This window comes from Mustelus asterias, chromosome 7, assembly GCF_964213995.1.
Source record: "Mustelus asterias chromosome 7, sMusAst1.hap1.1, whole genome shotgun sequence".
NCBI classification, from domain to species: domain Eukaryota; kingdom Metazoa; phylum Chordata; class Chondrichthyes; order Carcharhiniformes; family Triakidae; genus Mustelus; species Mustelus asterias.
In genome coordinates, this window is record NC_135807.1 from 139,422,343 (window position 1) to 139,441,023 (window position 18,681).

General features: G+C 42.8%; 1 protein-coding gene across 6 annotated transcripts in view; it reads right to left on the bottom strand.

Moving 5' to 3' along the window:
• LOC144495997 (septin-7) overlaps positions 1 to 18,681 on the bottom strand; it is a 144,921-nt gene that overhangs the window by 98,606 nt on the left and 27,634 nt on the right. For 2 of the 6 annotated variants that reach the window (XM_078216929.1, XM_078216928.1), the window contains exon 1: positions 13,399 to 13,478. The exons of the other annotated variants lie outside the window; for them this stretch is intronic. The gene's annotated coding sequence lies outside the window, so the exon portion shown is untranslated. Of the gene's footprint in view, positions 1 to 13,398; positions 13,479 to 18,681 lie in introns of those variants that run through there. 6 annotated transcript variants of the gene reach the window in all.

The window sequence follows — 18,681 nt, forward strand, 5'->3', positions numbered from 1 at the left end:
GGAAATCTGCTGTGCTTATCTGGTCTGGCCTATATGTGGCTCCAGATCCACAGCAATGCGCCTAATTGCCTAACAAGTCTCTCAAATCGAGGGCAATGAGGGATAGGCAATTAATAGAGGCCTTGCCAGCGAAGCCCACATCCCAAAAGCAAATAAAAATGTACATGAATTTACTGAACAAAACTATCTAATCTTTTTAAAAGAATACTTTACCTCTATTTTAAACAGCACAGAGATTATATACACTCCTTCGGTGATTTATTTGCAGGCTTACAGAAAAAGTGTTGAATGTCCAAGTACAGCAGGGTAACAAGTTGTAGGAGAGTGCAATAATTTCCTGTGATCAACCCAATTGTTTTCGGAGTCTTCAATCCTGTAGTACAAACATTCAGCCAGCAACTAAATACCCCAGCAGTGGGTATCTGCATGGACAACTACAACAAATAAGCAGACTCAACACTGCAGGAGTAAGGGGAGTTCCAGCTTGGTGATTTTGTCCTTGGCCAAGTGGATTGAATGGAAGCGAGATATTTCACCACAAAAAAGTAGGAAAAAATTAAAATCAACATGTATCTCATGACACAAAAACCAAGGAACATGCTTCCTCCTCTCAATCCAAAATGATAGCAGTAATCTCCATTCTGATCATATCTCTCAGAATTTGAGCCACAAAATCCAAACCAAGTAATGATGTTCCTGGTTACACCAGCACAATTTTCAGGATATAAATGATTGCAGCAACTTACATCAAAGCTCCATGCAAATAAAGATCATTAAAATGGTCTGCCACCGTATTTCAAGGATGTAAATCACACATTCTCCAGCAACACGCAGGCTGCTTTTAGAATGAACTGCCCACTGGTCCACTACTAGTTCAATACGAACACCCATCACTTTGCAAAGCCTTAAATAACAGCTTTATTAAAATTGCAAATGCAATTATACACTTGAACTTTCATTCTTGGCACTTCTCCTGGGTTTCTTTTGCAAAGTGTTCAATAACCTTAGGAAATGTATACTCTCCTGATTCAACACAAAATATATAGGAACATATTAGCAGACAAAAGTTCATATGTAAAAGCCACACGGCTGAAAGGCTTGAGTAAATGCAACGCACTCTGCGCTGCCAAGTCATACAAACAAAGACAATTCTCATTTCATCGCCTGGTCTGTCCTTTTCACTGATCCCAACCAGAGACAATTATTGTGGTCACCCTTGACGGACACACTTTTACCAACTCCATTGGCATGGACTTTGCTTTGCCCCATCACTACCAGTTTTCAGCTAAACCTTTAAAGTCAGACACAGGGTGCAGTATTCGGCTCTGAGTAAATTATCTTCTGAGGAAATAGGAATTATTATTTTTGTTTATAGCAAAAGTAAATCTCTCTCTATTGAAGCCGTGCAGGCCACAATAAGGTGAATATTCACTCACTCGAACTTTAAGGACATAATTGTACTACGAATCAGAAATCCTCCCAGTCTATGATTCCCCATATGATTTGTGCTACTCTGATATGGCCTGATAGACCTTGATGTGGAGATGCCGGCGTTGGACTGGGGTAAACACAGTAAGAAGTCTAACACCACCAGGTTAAAGTCCAACAGGCTTATTTGGTAGCAAAAGCCACTAGCTTTCGGAACAGGCTGTCCCTTCGTCAGGTAGGTGGGAGTTCTGATCACAAACAGGGTACAAAGACACAAACTCAATTTACGTGAATAATGATTGGAATGTGAGTCTTTACAGCTAATCAAGTCTTTACGGTACAGACAATGTAAGTGGAGGGAACATTAAGCACAGGTTAAGGAGATGTGTATTATCTCCAGACAGGACAGCAAGTGAGATTTTGCACATCCAGGCAGGTTCAGCCTTCAGGAGAACAGTGACCACGACACCACACAACCCTGCCACAGCAACCTCTGCAAGACCTGCCGGATCATCAACACGGATGCCATCATCTCATGCGAGAACACCATCCACCACGGTACACAGTACATACTCTTGCAACTTGGCCAACATTGTCTACCTGGTACACTGCAGGAAAGGATGTCCCGAGGCATGGTACATTGGGGAAACCATGCTGACGCTACGACAACGGATGAATGAACACTGCTCGACAATCACCAGCAAGACTGTTCTCCTTCCTGTTGGGGAGCACTTCAGCGGTCACGGGCATTCAACCTCTGGTCTCCGGGTAAGCGTTCTCCAAGGCGGCCTTCACGACACACGACAGCGCAGAGTCGCTGAACAGAGACTGATAGCCAGGTTTCGCACACATGAGGACGGCCTGAACCTGGATATTGGGTTCATGTCACACTATCTGTAACCCCCACAACCTGCCTGGATGTGCAAAATCTCACTAGCTGTCCTGTCTGGAGACAATACACAACTCTTTAACCTGTGCTTAATGCTCCTTCCACTCACATTGTCTGTACCTTTAAGACTTGATTAGCTGTAAAGACTTACATTCCGATCATTATTCATGTAAATTGAGTTTGTGTCTTCGTGCCCTGTTTGTGATCAGAACTCCCACCCACCTGACGAAGGAACAGCCTGTTCCAAAAGCTGGTGGCTTTTGCTGCCAAATAAACCTGTTGGACTTTAACCTGGTGTTGTTAGACTTCTTACTGATAGACCTTTACAGGCCTATTAACCAAAAAAATGTTTAAACTGAACTATTTTGATTATTTCATTAAATGTTAATTTGTCATGCTATGGAAGAGCTAGAAATGCTCCAAAAGCACCACAAAAAAAACAACCAAATAAATGGGCACCTAGTCAAATGATGAAGATTCCAGCAAAGTAGAACTTTGAAGTAGTAGAGCTTGCTCAGCCATTTGGTAAGATCATGGCTGGTCTGGTTGTGGTCTTAACTCCACTTTTCCGTCTGCCGCCTTAACTCTCTCGTCTAACTCGGCCATGAATAAACTCAATGACTCAGCCTGCACCGCTCTTTGGGAAAGAGACTTGCACATGACCAACCTCATTTGAAAACTGTATCCCCTCATTCTCGCCGCCACAAGAGGAATGATAAAGCTTGTTTCATACAGCACCTGATGACAAGCACCTGAAATGCAGACAAACTTCCAAAGCCACTTGAGTGGTGCCAACCAAAGTAAAATGGGACTCAGGCCACAGATGTTCGGAAGGGTGATCAAAAGCATGATTCTAGAGATGGATGTTAAAGGAGGGAGGTGAAGGGAAGAATGCATGCGAGGGACTTGTCTATAGGAGTGGGGTGGGGGGGGGGGGGAGGGGAGAAACAAAGGAGTGGGGAGGGGGTGAACGAAGGAGTGGGGGGGGGGGTGAATGAAGGAGTGGGGGGGGGGGGGCGGGGGGGATTTCGAGAGGTGCCGGAATCAAAGGAACCGAGAATTTGGGGAGTGGTCGCTGGAGGTAGCCAAGAGTGTGGCTGTGAGGGATTTGAATCCAAGCCGGAGAATTTTAACGGAGGCCGTAAAGGGCTGTGAGCTTGTACAGGTCAGTGACGGGTGAGAGGGATTCTATCTAGCAAAGCCTGCTGGAACTGAAATTTACAGATCCTGCAATGTTGCAAGAGTTGAGTGTGGAAACAACAACTGCATGAACACTTCAGCACTGGACGGGCTGAGGTGAGCAATGTTAAGGAGACGGAAATGAGAGATGTTTGTGAATAGGATTTTGTTGGTTACTCAGCTAGGAATCAACAGCAGGATCATGAGCAGACTACTTCAACCCGAGATGGAAGGAGGTGGCCAAAGGATAGGGTTGGAATCTATAGCAAAGGTACAAAGTTGCAGCAGGACCTGGAGATGATTTCAATGTTCCTGATACTTAGCTGGGTGAAATAAATCAATTTATTGGAGAAGGTGCTATCGCATATTTGCATTGTACAAATTTAAGTCAAATCTGAAACTCTTTTCACAATCAAGTATTGGCAGAAAATACTGTATTTTTAACAATTCACTTATAGATGTGGGTGCTGATGGCTAGGCCAGCATTCATTGCCCATCTCCTAATTGCCCTTGAGAAGCTGCTGGTGAGCTGCCTTCTTGAACCTGGTGTTGCGAGATTTCTTACTGCAGTCCACGTGGTGTAGGTAGACACACTGTGCTGTTAGGGAGGGTGTTCCAGGACTTTGACCCAGTGACAATGAAGGAACAGCAAAATATTTCCAAGTCAGGATGGTGAATAACTTGGAGGGCATCTTCCAGATGGTGCTATTCCCAGGTAACAGCTGCCCTTGTCCTACTCGATGCGAGCGGTCACTGGTTTGGAAGGTGCTGTCCAAGAAGCCTTGGGGAATTTCTGCAGTGAAATTGTGCAAGGGTCTCACTGCTGCCACTGCTCACCCGTGGTGGAGGGAGTGGTTGTTAGTGGAAAGGGAGCAGACACCAATCAAGCAGACTGGTGTCTCTTGGATGATGTCGAGCTTCAAGTGTTGTAGAAACTGCACTCATCCTGGCAAGTGGAGAGTATTCCATTACAGTCCTGGCTTGTGCCTTGTAGATGGTGGACAGGCTCTGCAGAGTCAGGAATCAAGTTCCTCACCTCAGAATTCCCAGCCTGTGACCTGCTCTTGCAGCCACAGTATTTATATGGCTAGCCCAGTTCAGTTTCTGGTCAATGGGAACCCCCAGGATGCTGACAGTGGATGTTTCAGCAATGGTCATGCCATTGAATGTCATGAGGCAATGGCTAGATTCTCTCTCATTTGTCAGCCCAGGCCTGGATATTGTCCAGGTCTTGCTGCATTTGGACATAGATGACTCCAGTATCTGCGCAATCGCAGATGGTGCTGAACATTGTCATCAGCAAACATCCTCACTCCTGACCTTATGATGAAGGGAAGGTCATTGATGAAGCAGCTGAAGATATTTGGGGCTCGGACACTACCCTGAGGAACTCCTGCAGTGATGTCCTGGAACTGAGATGATTGATCTTGAACCACCACAACCACCTTCCTTTGTATCAGGTATGAGTTCAGTTTTGCGAAAGCACCTGAATGCTGCCTTGATGGCGAGGGCAATCACTTTCACCTCTGGAATTCAGCTCTTTTGTCCAAGTTTGAGCCAAGCCAGTAATGAGGTCAAGAGATGACTGACCTTGGTGGAACCCAAACGGAGTGTCAGTGAGCTGGTTATCGTTAAGCCAACACCATTTGATAGCACTGTTGATGACCCTTTCCATCAACTTACTGATGATTGAGGGTAGACTGATGGAGCAATAATTGACCAGGTTGGATTTGTCAGGGCCCACAACTTTTGCAGTAGCCAGTTCCTTCAACTCTTCCTTGATATCACATAGAGCGAATAGAATTGGCATCTGTGGTGCTGGGGACCTCCGGAGGAGGCAGTGATGGATCATCCACTTGACACTTGCGGCTGAAGATTGTTGCGAATGCTTGTTACTGGGCTCCTCCATCATTGAGGATGGGAATATTTGTGCAGCCTCCTCTAGTAAGTTTTTTTAATTGTCCACCAACATTCAACTGGATGTGGCAAGACTGCAGAACTTAGATCTGATCTGTTGGTTGTGGAATTGTTTAGTTCTATTACTTGCTGTGCATGCGGTTTGGCACACAAAACAGTCTTGTAGATTCACCAGGTTTTTAAGTATGCCTGGTGTTGCTGTAAAATGTCTCGCCTATCTCATATTGAGTTAAACGGTTTCACCTACTGTTCAAACAATACTATCTATTTTTAAAATGTAATTTAGAAAATTAAACCTTTAAAAATATAATTTATTTTGTCTTTATATAACCTATTGCTAAATAACACGAGGAATATATTGTTTACAAAATCTGTTGCAAGTTTAATTTACATTACGAGTGGCTTCAGTCAATTTCAGTGTTCATGAGCATGCGTGTAACATTTCACATTGCTGTATTTAAAACTGAGATGCGCAGCGTTCCAAACATATAGACCAACATTCCAGTGCCGTCTCGAGGGAACGTTGCACTGTCAGAGGTGGTGTCGCTTGGATGAGAGGTCCCGATCTGACCTCTGAGGAGAAACCAGATCCCACATCATAATTTTGAATAACAAGAATAGAGAAAGGTGCAGCTCACCGATACCAAGTTCGATTTAAAATTTCACCACCAATCTTTAACTGTAGATATTTCAATAGGACAAAAGGAGACACTGAAAAAGCAAATCTTTCCAAGTCAAATGAACTTATCCCAAAAAGTATTCGAAGAACAGTGGTGGGAAATGCATTGGAATTTACTGTTTCTTTACAAGAAAGCAATCCAAGAATGATGTCTTGCAAGTCCAGATCATGACAGATTTCTGCAGGAAAGTCATGTTCAGTTAAATGAAAAATATTCCAGCTACCAAACTAATCTTTGAAGAATTTTTGATAACCATTGAAAATGTCAGGGAAAAAGATCGTACTCAGCCAAAGTACGTTCAGTGATGACTGTGCTTCCTGCTGTCACACCACTTCCTCTAGAGCTGGTCCCTCTTTATCAACTACATTGTCCATAAAAATGAAGTCAGCTTCCATTTGTACACTGACGACCCTCAACTCTACCTCTCTCCCATTGGTTCCAACTCCTCCACTGCCTGCATTTTCAGTGTGCATGTACAACTTCCAATCCTGGAGGGGAGTGTCCACAAGTTCACTCCTTTGAACCAACTCCGCGCCCTTGTCACCAATGCCTCTTTCCTTCCCAAACAGTCGCAATTTGAGCCAGACTGTTTATAGCCTCAGCCTAGGACATAAATGTGAAGTGAACCACATGCTATTCACCAGTAATATTTACAACAAACATCAGCAGTTTATAACCCTGCCTCAATTATCAGCGAGAGAAACCCTCATCCTGGCCAGTACCATCTCCAAACTGGGCTGCCCTCCCCTCTCCTCCATGAACTTCAGATCATGCAAAACTTTTAAAATCCATATTCTAACCTGCAGAGTCTCACTCGCCTACTCTCACTGCCTTACCCCAAGTCTCAAACTCTCAACATCCTGAAATTTAAAACACTAATCTTCATCTTTAAATCCTTTCATGGGCTCACCATACTCTCTCTTCACAACCTTCTCCAGCCCCAAAATCCCAGGAACTCCTTCCCCAATCATCTGTGACCAACCACTGGTGACGGTATGTTGATATTTTTCTGTCCCAAGCCTCAAAACTCCCTCCATTAACCATTCTGCAACACCACCTGGCCAAGTTGTTAGCTGCTCCTTCTAATATCACCCTTTTGGCTTGGTGTCAATTTTATCCGAGTACACTACTGCGTGTTTCCTTGGAAAAGCATTACAAAGAACAAAGAACCTTGAGCCCGTGACCCCTCGTGATCGTCACCTCCGACCTGGGAAAAAGCTTCCCACTGTTCACCCTATCTATACCCTTCATAATCTTGTACACCTCTATTAGATCTCCCCTCATTCTCCGTCTTTCAAGGGAGAACAACCCCACTTTACCCAATCTCTCCTCATAGCTAATTACATGTTAAAGGCACCAAACAAATGCAAGTGTTTGTTGTTATCGTTTCCTAGTGATGGGGCTCATCATGTTTGAAAGTTGGGCAGATCGTAAAAGCTGTAAATAACTGGATCACTTTGTTTGAAAGATTAGCACGCTCATAATCTGGTATTGTTTTATAAACTGGATCTAGTTTCACCACCAAAGTGAATTTCTTCTGCCAGAAAAATGGGATAAAGATCTCCCCACCCTTGAGTGCAAAATGCAAAATAGTTCAGACAGTCAAACTACCTATAAGCCCATTGACAAAAATGCATTTGGATTTAATTTAAATAATTTAAAATAATTCCTTGAATTTTCTAAGTTATTTCCACATGTGCTATCACTGGGTTTCAGCATATGCAAGGGGAAGACTAAACATTTCTTACAAATTGTCATTATGGGTTACTCTCCAGTCCTAGAATTAAACAGTGTCCTTATTTTTACCGATGGCTTAGTTCGCAAACGCAATACATGCGAAGCAGAATAAGTGTTTGACCCGGAGATTTATTAATTCAGCAATGGCCAAGAATCACAGCAAGAAAATTACAGCTGATTTAATCATCCAGTATCTCCCGTGAGAACAAGTATTCCTGAATGGATCTGGCCTTGTTGCAATGGCCCCTTCCATCAAATAACCTGCAGATATTCAATGTTTCACCCCACCTGGGAATAAATCGGAGGACATTTGGAAGACGACAGATGGTACACAGAGGATGATGGAACTGCATCCCAATGTGATGCAGCATTCTCAAGAGGAAACACCGGCAAACTGGAGAAAGAGCACATGCTTATCCTTACGAGTGGCTTGGTCCTTACTAAGGGCAGAAGATCATACTGCACAGAGGGTTTTACACTAACTTGTTTTTAAGACTGAGAATCCGTTCCACACAATCTGAACAAAATGCTGGAATAAAGGAAACCATTGGTATAAAATGCAATTACAATGTTTTCCATAAAAGCAACCCTACTGCTGTAACCCAGCAATTCAGTAAAGCAACTACCGACCTTGATTATGCATTGGACATTCCAACACATCTAGGTTTTTCCTAAATCACTATTCACATTAGTGTCATTGGACAAAACCAAGCAGCGGGAATACTTTGGAAAACAGCAGGAAAGGTACAAACTCCAGCACAAGTTGGTGCACATGACCGCGATCTTCAAGGATGAAGTACATAAAAAGATAATTGAAGAATCACTTACATTCAAGCCCTAGGTATATAGCACTGGATCACCTTCTTAGCCTACTGTTTCTTGACATTCCCATATTTGATTGTTTTAAACTCACATCACGTAGCAAAATGTATATTTGGCCTCATGTAGACAGTTCACCTTTGTACAAGATGCCCAACATTTTAAAACTATAACCCTGCCACTTCAGCTTGAGTCAAGGTGCCTCTCTTATTCTCAAACCATCCGAAAGAACTACACAGCTATTTAATTACTTTGTGTAGGGCGGCACAGTGGTTAGCACTGCTGTCTAACAGCGCCAGGGACCTGGGTTTGATTCCTGGCTTGGGTCACTGTCTGTGCGGAGTCTGCACATTCTCCCCGTGTCTGCGTGGGTTTCCTCCGGGTGCTCCCACAGTCTGAAAGACATGCTGATTAGGTGCATTTGCCATGCTAAATTCTCCCTCAGTGTACCCAAACAAGCGCCGGATTGTGGCGACTAGGGGATTTTCACAGCAACTTCATTGCAGTGTTAATGTAAACCTACTTGTGACACTAATAAATAAACTTTAAACTTCAAATCACTTAGTTAAACCTGGCAACAAATTTGCACACAACGAGATCCATATGGAAATGAGGTAATCTTTTGGCAATATTGGTTGAAAGTTGAGTTTCCTCAAACAACACCATGGGATCTTTCATTCCACTTTAAGAGGCAGATAAAGGCCTTGTATAACGGCTTATACAGATGGCAAAACAGACGGCAATTCTGAAGTGGCAGCCTAGATTATGCACACAGGTCTATTGGTGGGGTTGAATCCATCTTCATCCTCGAAACACGCTGCCACTAACTCCATCATATACTGGTTATATAAAATACCTCAACTTCAGCCAAGCAACATTAAACTTTGTAAAAATCGTATAACATTTATTGAATGGAGTGCTCAGAAGTTTCACAGAATGCTTCAAGTTGATCAATGTGGTGTGCTGGTCCAATTACCTTGGTTGGCGTGGCCTGGAAGGAAGCTCTGGTCGACATGCTCAATGTTTTCATGCTGGTCCAAGAACCAAATCACGTGGCAGACCGTTAGTGAGCATGTGCGTTCAGCAGGTCTCATCACCAGAGTAAACGCAGCATTTACTGTTGCTCGTGAGCATGTTCATAAGACTTAAAGCTTTACATGTTGAATCATTGTTAAAAGCTTCAGTAGCTGATTGACAGCATTCTATGCTGATAAGCCAATGAAGGCAGCTGAGGTCTTCAACAGTTTCTGGAACGCTGCCTCAAAGTTGGTAGGCCAGGAGGCCATCTCTGGGTGTTCTATGATCTGACATGCATGGAGACCAGGTGTAGGTTGTCATGGTAGGTCAATTGCTTTGACCTGGTTCTTGCACAGCAACTTCCAACAATGAGGCAGGGTTCAGACCTTCACAGTCTTATCCTGAGCATACAACATTGCCTGCCTCAAAGGTCTGCAACTGAAGCTTTCAACAATTCTTCAATACCACAAAACCTGAGTTTTCCGAGCACGCTAACAAGCGACCATAAGTTGTGTATTTATTCTGGGGTCAGGACCAGCTGAACACAGATACGCACCAATTGCCTGCAACACGAGTTGGTCCTCTGACCAGCCTTTTTAACATCAATATAGTGGGCATGCCCACACCAAATCCCCAACGTTGACATTGCACTACTGACAAGTATCAACACCAGAGGAAGCATTGAGACACTAATCAGCGACCGGGGCCAACTGAATGCTACTGCACAAGTGGTTATTGGATAGGCACATGGAGCACACGAGAATGATAGGGAGTGGGATAGCTTGATCTTGGTTTCGGACAAGGTTCGGCACAACATCGTGGGCCGAAGGGCCTGTACTGTGCTGTACTATTCTATGTTCTATGTAACTTCCAGAGATACCGCCTCCACTCCAGTCTAAGCAAGATCAATTATATTGGCATTCGATCTGAACACAAAATCTCACTCACTAACTAAAATATAAAATCCAATGAATCTGGTCCATAAACTCACTGGATCATCATGGAGGAGCATAGCAGAACACTGCACCACAACAGAGGCTAGAGTCTAAACTGCTGCAGATTACTGTTCTGCTTCAGGACACTGCAGCTGCTACACACCAGATTGTAGATCTGCAGCTAAATGCTACCATCAGGACAGGGTCAGGGACATTTAACAGCACTCCAACTTAGTTACATCCTTTGCCAGCCCGCATTATGCTGCCTGCCATTTACCAGAATGCGATCATGCTCGTCGAGATGGAGGGAGTCAGGAGCAACACTGATCTCCTCATTCACAACGACTTGCAAAACCCACCAATGCCGTATTTAAAATCACACCAGCAGCCATTCTAGAAATATCTCATTATCCAGATGGACAGACATAGAGGTTCCTGGCAATCACCTTCCTTGACAACAGAAGATGGCGAGTAGCAAATCCACACGGGGCATGGACGATGCAGTGACCTACTCCAGAATGGAAGATGAGGGAGAACCAACTGGAACTGTAGCCAGAGTCCCAGACCATGGAACATGTCACAGCAACCTGTCAACGCAAATCTCTTCTGGGAGGCAGTGGAGCCTTCGTTCTCCACTGGCATCGCAAGAAGGCATTGTATGCTTAGGCAAATTAGACACTCCAACTTGTGCCTTTCCCATATGAAGTTATAATGCATTAACAAGACCAAAGGATGAAGAATCCAGCCAGATAAACTTTTCTTGTTCTTTATTTTTATATTAAGTTGAAATTTGATTTGATTTGTCACATGTATTCGTATACAGTGAAGAGTATTGTTTCTTGTGCGCTATCCAAAGCATACCGTTCATAGAGAAGGAAAGGAGAGTTCAGAATGTGTTACAGTCTGTGTATACACCGTATACTGTACACCCTATACAGTATGTGTTATAGGGTGTAGACAAAGATCAACTTAGTGCGAGATAGGTTCATTCAAAAGTCTGATGGCAGCAGGGAAGAAGCTGTTCTCAAGTTGGTTAGTACGTGATCTCAGACTTTTGTGCCTTTTGCCTAACGAAAGAAGATGGGAGAGAGAATGTCCAGGGTATACACGGTTTTAATTATGCCGGCTGCTTGTCCGAGGCAGCGAGTGTAGACAGAGTCAATGGATAGGGGGCTGGTTTGTGTGATGGACTGGGCTACATTCACGACCCTTTGCAGTTTCTTGCGGTCTTGGGCAGGCAGAGCAGGAGCCATACCAAACTGTGATACAACCAGAAAGAATGCATTCTATGGTGCATCTGTAAAAGTTGGAGAGTGTCGTAGTGGACATGCCAAATTTCCTCAATTCTTCTGAGAAAGTAGAGGCGTTGGAGGGCTCTCTTAACTATAGGGTCAGCATGGGGGGGGAAACCAGGACAGGTTGTTGTTGATCTGGACACCTAAAAACTTGAAGCTCTCAACCATTTCTACTTCGTCCCCGTTGATGTAGACAGGGGCATGTTCTCCTTTACGCTTCCTAAAGTCGATGACAATCTACTTCATTTTGTTGATATTGTTGAAAGGAGTTAAAAGGAAAGGAATCATGACAAACAGGAATATTACTCAAAGGCCACTTTCAAAGAATTTACCATGATGCCAAAAAACCTTCAGGGTTTTTCCAGAATTTTTAAAAGAATGCAAGTTTACAAATGTTGAAAAGACGACTGAACAGAAACTGATCTTGTTCCTCTCAGTGTCATTTAGAAAAAACACAAGACCAGCAACAATAAACAGAGGGAACTGCTGGAATAGGCAAGGGAAATGCAAGAACGTAGAAAGATAAATCAAAGAAAATTCCTGGCCTATAGGGAAAGGGTAGCGAGCAGATCATCGGGGGATTAGCAGGGTAAATAGATGGGGTCAGTGCAGACTCGATGGGCCGATTAGCCTCCTTCTATGATTTTATCTGTTCTTGGACAGCAGAGCAAACTCAGTAAAACTGTGTGGAAGTGAAATAATGAAGCCTTTCTCCTCCCAATGACTTCAGGAATATGACGTTATTGCTCTGCACTGTAACCAATTTATTTACAACATTGATTCGAGTCCACAGTTAATTTATCAGTCTGAATACACTGACAAATCCAGATTGTAATCGAAATCAACTGCATTCTTCACTTGTCATAGCTGATGACAACATATAATCTCGTACAGACTGAGGGGGTTCTGGCCGTCTCCACCCCCCTCCCCCCAGCCTCGGAGAATACACATGTATAAAATTTACAAAAGTGCAATGCTGATCGCTTCCTTTCAGAACAGTGCATGAGATGTCTCACTACACTTGTCATTACAGGTTATATTTACATTTCAAGTCAAACATTCTCTTAATGGGTTCTAGCCCCCCTGGTGTACTATGTTGGGAGGGCATTGACATTGGCCTTCCCCATTGAGCCTTTGTGCAAGATGCACATGCTTTAGCGCATCCCTCAACATTTAGTCCTAGACCTTGGTATGTGCCAGTCGGCACACTTGGTTATCGCACTAGGACACACAGCAGGTTTTGGGCAGATCAGTGTATTTCACTCAGTTGTTGATCATAGAATCCTACAGTGCAAGGAGGCCATTTGACCCATCGAGTCTGCACCGACCATAATCCCACTCAGGCCCTATCCCCACAGCATCATGCATTTACCCTAGCTAGTCCTCCTGACACTAAAGGGCAATTTAGCATGGCCAGAGTACATTGCAAAGTCACAGGTCTTTAATGGGTAATCGTATCAGTGCACTGTTGCCTTAAAAATCAGTAAGAAGTCTAACAACACCTGGTTAAAGTCCAACAGGTTTATTTGGTAGCAAAAGCCACGAGCTTTCGGAACAGGCTGTCCCTTCGTCAGGTGGGTGGGAGTTCTGATCACAAACAGGGCACAAAGACACAAACTCAATTTACATGAATAATGGTTGGAATGCAAGTCTTTACAGCTAATCAAGTCTTTAAGGTACAGACAATGTGAGTGGAGGGAGCATTAAGCACAGGTTAAAGAGATGTGTATTGTCTCCAGACAGGACAGCTAGTGAGATTTTGCACATCCAGGCAAGTTGTGGGGGTTACAGATAGTGTGACATGAACCCTTAAAAGTCATTCAGATTCTACTGGAAGCTGGTAGCACTTTAGTTAACAACCTTCAGCATTCAGTAGCTACTCAAACAATGCCAATGTGATCAGTCAAATTTACACCTCATTTGGTTGTGTTTCATTCTGTTCATACTACATTACGGTTTTTGCAAAGCAGCTGGTTACGCTGTACAGCAAGGGCTTTTCTACAATGCCATCTGTTCCTAATGGATGGACAAGGGTTTCATTAAAAAAAAACAAGAATTTCAAACGGAGGACTGCAATGTAAAATGCAGCCAAATGATTTCAGGGGCTCCAAAACAAGAACAAATGTTTTAAAGTTTATTTATTCGTGTCACAAGTAGGCTTACATTAACACTGCAATGAAGTTACTGTGAAAATGCCCTAGTTGCCACACTCCGGCGCCTGTTCGGGTACACTGAGGGAGAATTTAGCATGACCAATGCAACCTAACCAGCACGTCTTTCAGACTGTGGGAGGAAACCGGAGCGCCCGGAGGAAACTTTCACAGACACGGGGAGAACATGCAAACTCCATACAAACAGTGACCCAAGTCAGGAATCGAACTCGGGCCCCCAGCGCTATAAGTGCTAACCACAATGCCGTGTTTAAATGTGACATTCCAATCAGATATCGTCACCCACACAAAGTTAACATATCCACCTTAATCAGCAAAAGCAAACAACTTGCATTCTGATGGCAAAATGGAAATGTTTGATTTTTTTCTCTCTAACTGGCTATACAGCCTGCAGCTAGCATGACTCATTACTAAATACCCATCACTTTGCAGAAGTCCCAATGAATGAAAGCCAAGTATTATCGTGTGATCAGTTCCTTTCTTTGTTAAAGCCTCAAACCATCTCTGGATTGTTTTTCTCTCATTCAACCCCTTCACCCAGAAATAAGGACAGCAAAGGCTCATTATGGGAACTGCAACAACACATTTAACCCTTCAAACGTGACACAGCAGTCCCAATCACACAGAAACAAAGCTCATTTGCATAGTTTGCCCTCAATCTCCCATGCCCCGAGTGCATGTGATCCATTCACAGCTGGGCAATTTCCATCTATGATTACAAACTAGCATTCTAAAAACTTTATGCAACACAAGACCAATTATTTTGGTAAAACCCTATTCGCACCTCTAATGCAACTGAAAGGCTGTGCAATTCATCGAGTGTTGTGCTTCAAACTTCTTTTTGAACGATCTTTACGGATTTGATTTATTGTCACATGTATTGGTACACTGTGAAAAGTATTGTTTCTTGTGCGCTATACAAAGAATACCATTCATAGAGAAGGAAAGGAGAGAGTGCAGAACGTGTTACAGTCACAGCAAGGGTGTAGAGAAAGATCAACTTAATGCAAGGTACGTCCATTCAAAAGTCTGATGGCAGCAGGAAAGAAGCTGTTCTCGAGTCGGTTGGTACATGTCCTCAGACTTTTGTCATCTTTTTCCCAACGGGAGGTGGTGGAAGAGAGAATGTTTGGGGTGCGTGGGGCCCTTGATTATGCTGGCTGCTTTTCCAAGGCAGCGGGAAATGTAGACAGAGTCAATGGATGGCAGGCTGGTTTGAGTGATGGAACATTTGGGAATGTTTGCAGCAGGGAGCCAACGGACTGTAAACCTCCATGGTTCACCAACACATCAATGGCTCCCCTCTATACTTCAACTTCCTTCTCAGCTGTTTCATTGCTTAAGCGCCAAATTCAAACATCCTTCAGGTACTCCAGTCAATTTCTACATTGGACTCATTAGAGCACAAATATTGCTTCACTTCTATAACCACAGGAACCAGTTACAACAAGGAATACTCCCAGATCAGCCTAGGTTTGACAAATGCTATTACTAAATGCCGACTGACTACAAAGACTTTAATGTTTTCTTTCCACGTGACACCAGATTTGTGAAATACTTTAGGTACGAGTGACGAGAGAAACTAAAGATGAGAATAATGAACACACAAGCGGAGATGAGTAAGTACTCAAAACTGAAGGGTTTTGATAAACTAAATCATAAAAAACTATGTCCTCTAGTTAGTAACCAGGCAGCAGAAATTTAGCAGAGGAATTGAGAGTTTAGGAGCTGAAGGTTGCAGGGATACGCGATGTCCAATACACAAGTGACAGAAGCAGAATCCTAATAGCCTACTAGTCCACATATCACTCGATCAATGGCATTAATTTGAGAACACGATATGTTGAGATGTCGTTGCACCTACGATACTATGACGACAACATTTTCCATAATTATGATTTCTTTAATGCAATGAAAATAGATCGTATGTAATTTCCTGATCTAAAAAACTCAAATATCTCAAAGTAAACTTGATTATCTACTGCGGGCTATGACCACTCAGCAATTTGAGACAAAATGCCAAAGTTTCAATCAAGTGCACTACAAACTAGTTTTTCCACTTCAACTAGATGTGAACCCAGATCTCCAGAAGAACTGCTGTTGTCTCAGCTTTGATGAAGATTAGTCACTATTGGTGCAGTTCCAATTCACCCTCCAGTTTCTCAAAGCTGCTCTTATAAACTTCAGTACATTTCATTTCAGGTCTTTCCCTCATTTCTGAATATTCAGCAAGAGCTGAAATCACGATTTGTTTCCTTCACTTAGAATAAGTCCACTGCAACATGCCTCCATATGGAGGCCATATCAGCACACTAACAATATTCAGCCAACCTAGAGACCCTCGCTTTAAATGAAAAGCTGTGAGCTGCAATGTCAGTAAAACAGTTTTTTTTTAAAAAACAACAAATCTCAATTTCTCCACTATCAATGGGTTTTCATTGAGCCAAGACTGTCTTGATTGGATGATTAACTTGGCTTATTTCCTTTAAAGGACATTTCACGCAGCTAGGGAAACCACAAAGCTCATTTACTGAAACCTCCAACTACTAAAGCCCAGCACAGCCTCAACAGTCGCTAAAAAGCATTTTATTATTTTGCATGGGCGGGAAAGGGAACCACATGAGCAGCACAATGAAAAAAGGGCTCAACAGTTATTTTTGTTACATTCCATGCCTCTCCAGGTGGGTTTTATTTCTAAACGTTAAGCTACACACAAATACAGCAATGAGACAACTCAATTTTCTTGAAAACTTTATGTATTTTTTGAAGCCCATGAAAACTATCTTGTAACTGTCACAGAATTAACTGTTTAATCTGCTAGCTCAAATAACTCCAGAAAGGATGACGATTCAGTTACTCTTCAAAAGAGCAAGTTGCTGGCTGTTTTTTTAATCTCATTGCTGTTCAGGCGATCTTGCTATCTACACTTCGATTGCAATGCTACACAAGGGATGAAACTTCAAAGGTCATTTTAATTTAACGTAGAGAACTTGGTGACAATGGATGAAGAAGTCCATACAGATGCAAGCTTGTCCTTTTTTCCAATAGATGGAAATGAGCTACACAAGCCAATAATGCTTCTTGATTGGCTTGATACCCCATAAGTAAAATTCCTCTATTGCCTCAAACCAGTGACTTTCCTATTGATCCAGTACTTTATCTTATTAAATACTTCAAAATCTTCAGATATATCAAAATCTGGAAACACATCTACAGAGCGAATAGTTATAAAGTTCTTCTGACAATTCATTTGCAGTAGCACTGCCAGTGCTATAAAGCACTGGACTGAGGCTCCAATCTCAGAGCATTTTTGAGTTCCCCCCACTATTGGTACAAATTTGAATGTAAACTTGCAGCAGCAGATAGGAAGTTGTGATAGTCCAAAAGGTCTTTCCACTGATTCAGAGTTGAACTGGACATGGTACACAATTTCATGCAGATTGTGCTCACTGAAACCCGAGGGATTTAATGACATTTGATACAACCACCATGTGTTACTCAAAGCCAAACATTGGACGAGTGGAAATTTCCTCCGATTAAATATTGGAAAGACCGAAGCCATTGGCTTCAGTCCCCATTACAAACTCCAGCCCCTCCATCACCCTCTCCCTGGCATCTGCCAGAGTCTGAGCCAGGCTGTTGGGGTCATATTTGATCCAGAAATGAGTTTCCAACCACATATCCATGACATCACTATAAGGTCACCTATTTCCATCTCTGCATCATCTCTCAATTCCACTCTGTCTCATTTCATCTGATGCCAAGCCCTCATTCACACCCATTATCTCGAGACTTAATTTCAACTCACTTCCTGACCAGCCCTCCCATGTTCTCCAACCTCCACCACCTGTTATAGCTCCCAACAGGGCCTCTGTCCTCGTAGTTTGTTTGCAACTTTCTTTTTATACAGATGCTTGGGGCTCTATATTTGAACAGTCATGAAATGCTGCCAGCATTGTATCCTCTATCGTTGGTGTCACTGCCGAAGACTCCACTTGCACCATAAAAGCAGCCGGAAATGAATGCTTTCCCACTATTTTTTAAGGCTTCAGACATCTGATCCAAAAGTGTTTCTCTTTTTGATTCTAATTCTGGTTAAAACCAAGAGCATGTTTGTTATCCAAGCATAGTCCAATAATTTCAAGGCAAACAATGATCTCGGAATTTCCAAGCGGAATTGCTGCAATCTCATGGATCATCGGCTAAACTCTATGACCTTTTCCTGTTGGAAGAATCATCCAGATTTTGAAATTTATCAAAGTCAGACCAGGCTCATAGGCATTCAATAAGTCATCTCAAATTTTATCCAGGAATTTTAACAGAACATCCAAAACATATTCATTGTCCAGTTTCAGAACATCCAGTACAGAGAACCTTGTGCAGTGGATCTTGCTCCTGGCAGGAAGCCAAGTGCCAGAACCAACGCTTGCTTTCTTCTCAGTAAAGACATAAACTATGTCAATAAATCAACTGTATTATTCCATTGATCCCAAGGTTCCATTTTAGAAAACTGTGGTGGAAAATCATACCCTGCCACCTTTTAGCCATCTTACTTCAAGGAGTCTTCAATTACAGTTGTCTCAAAAAAACAAACTCCACACATACAAAATAGGA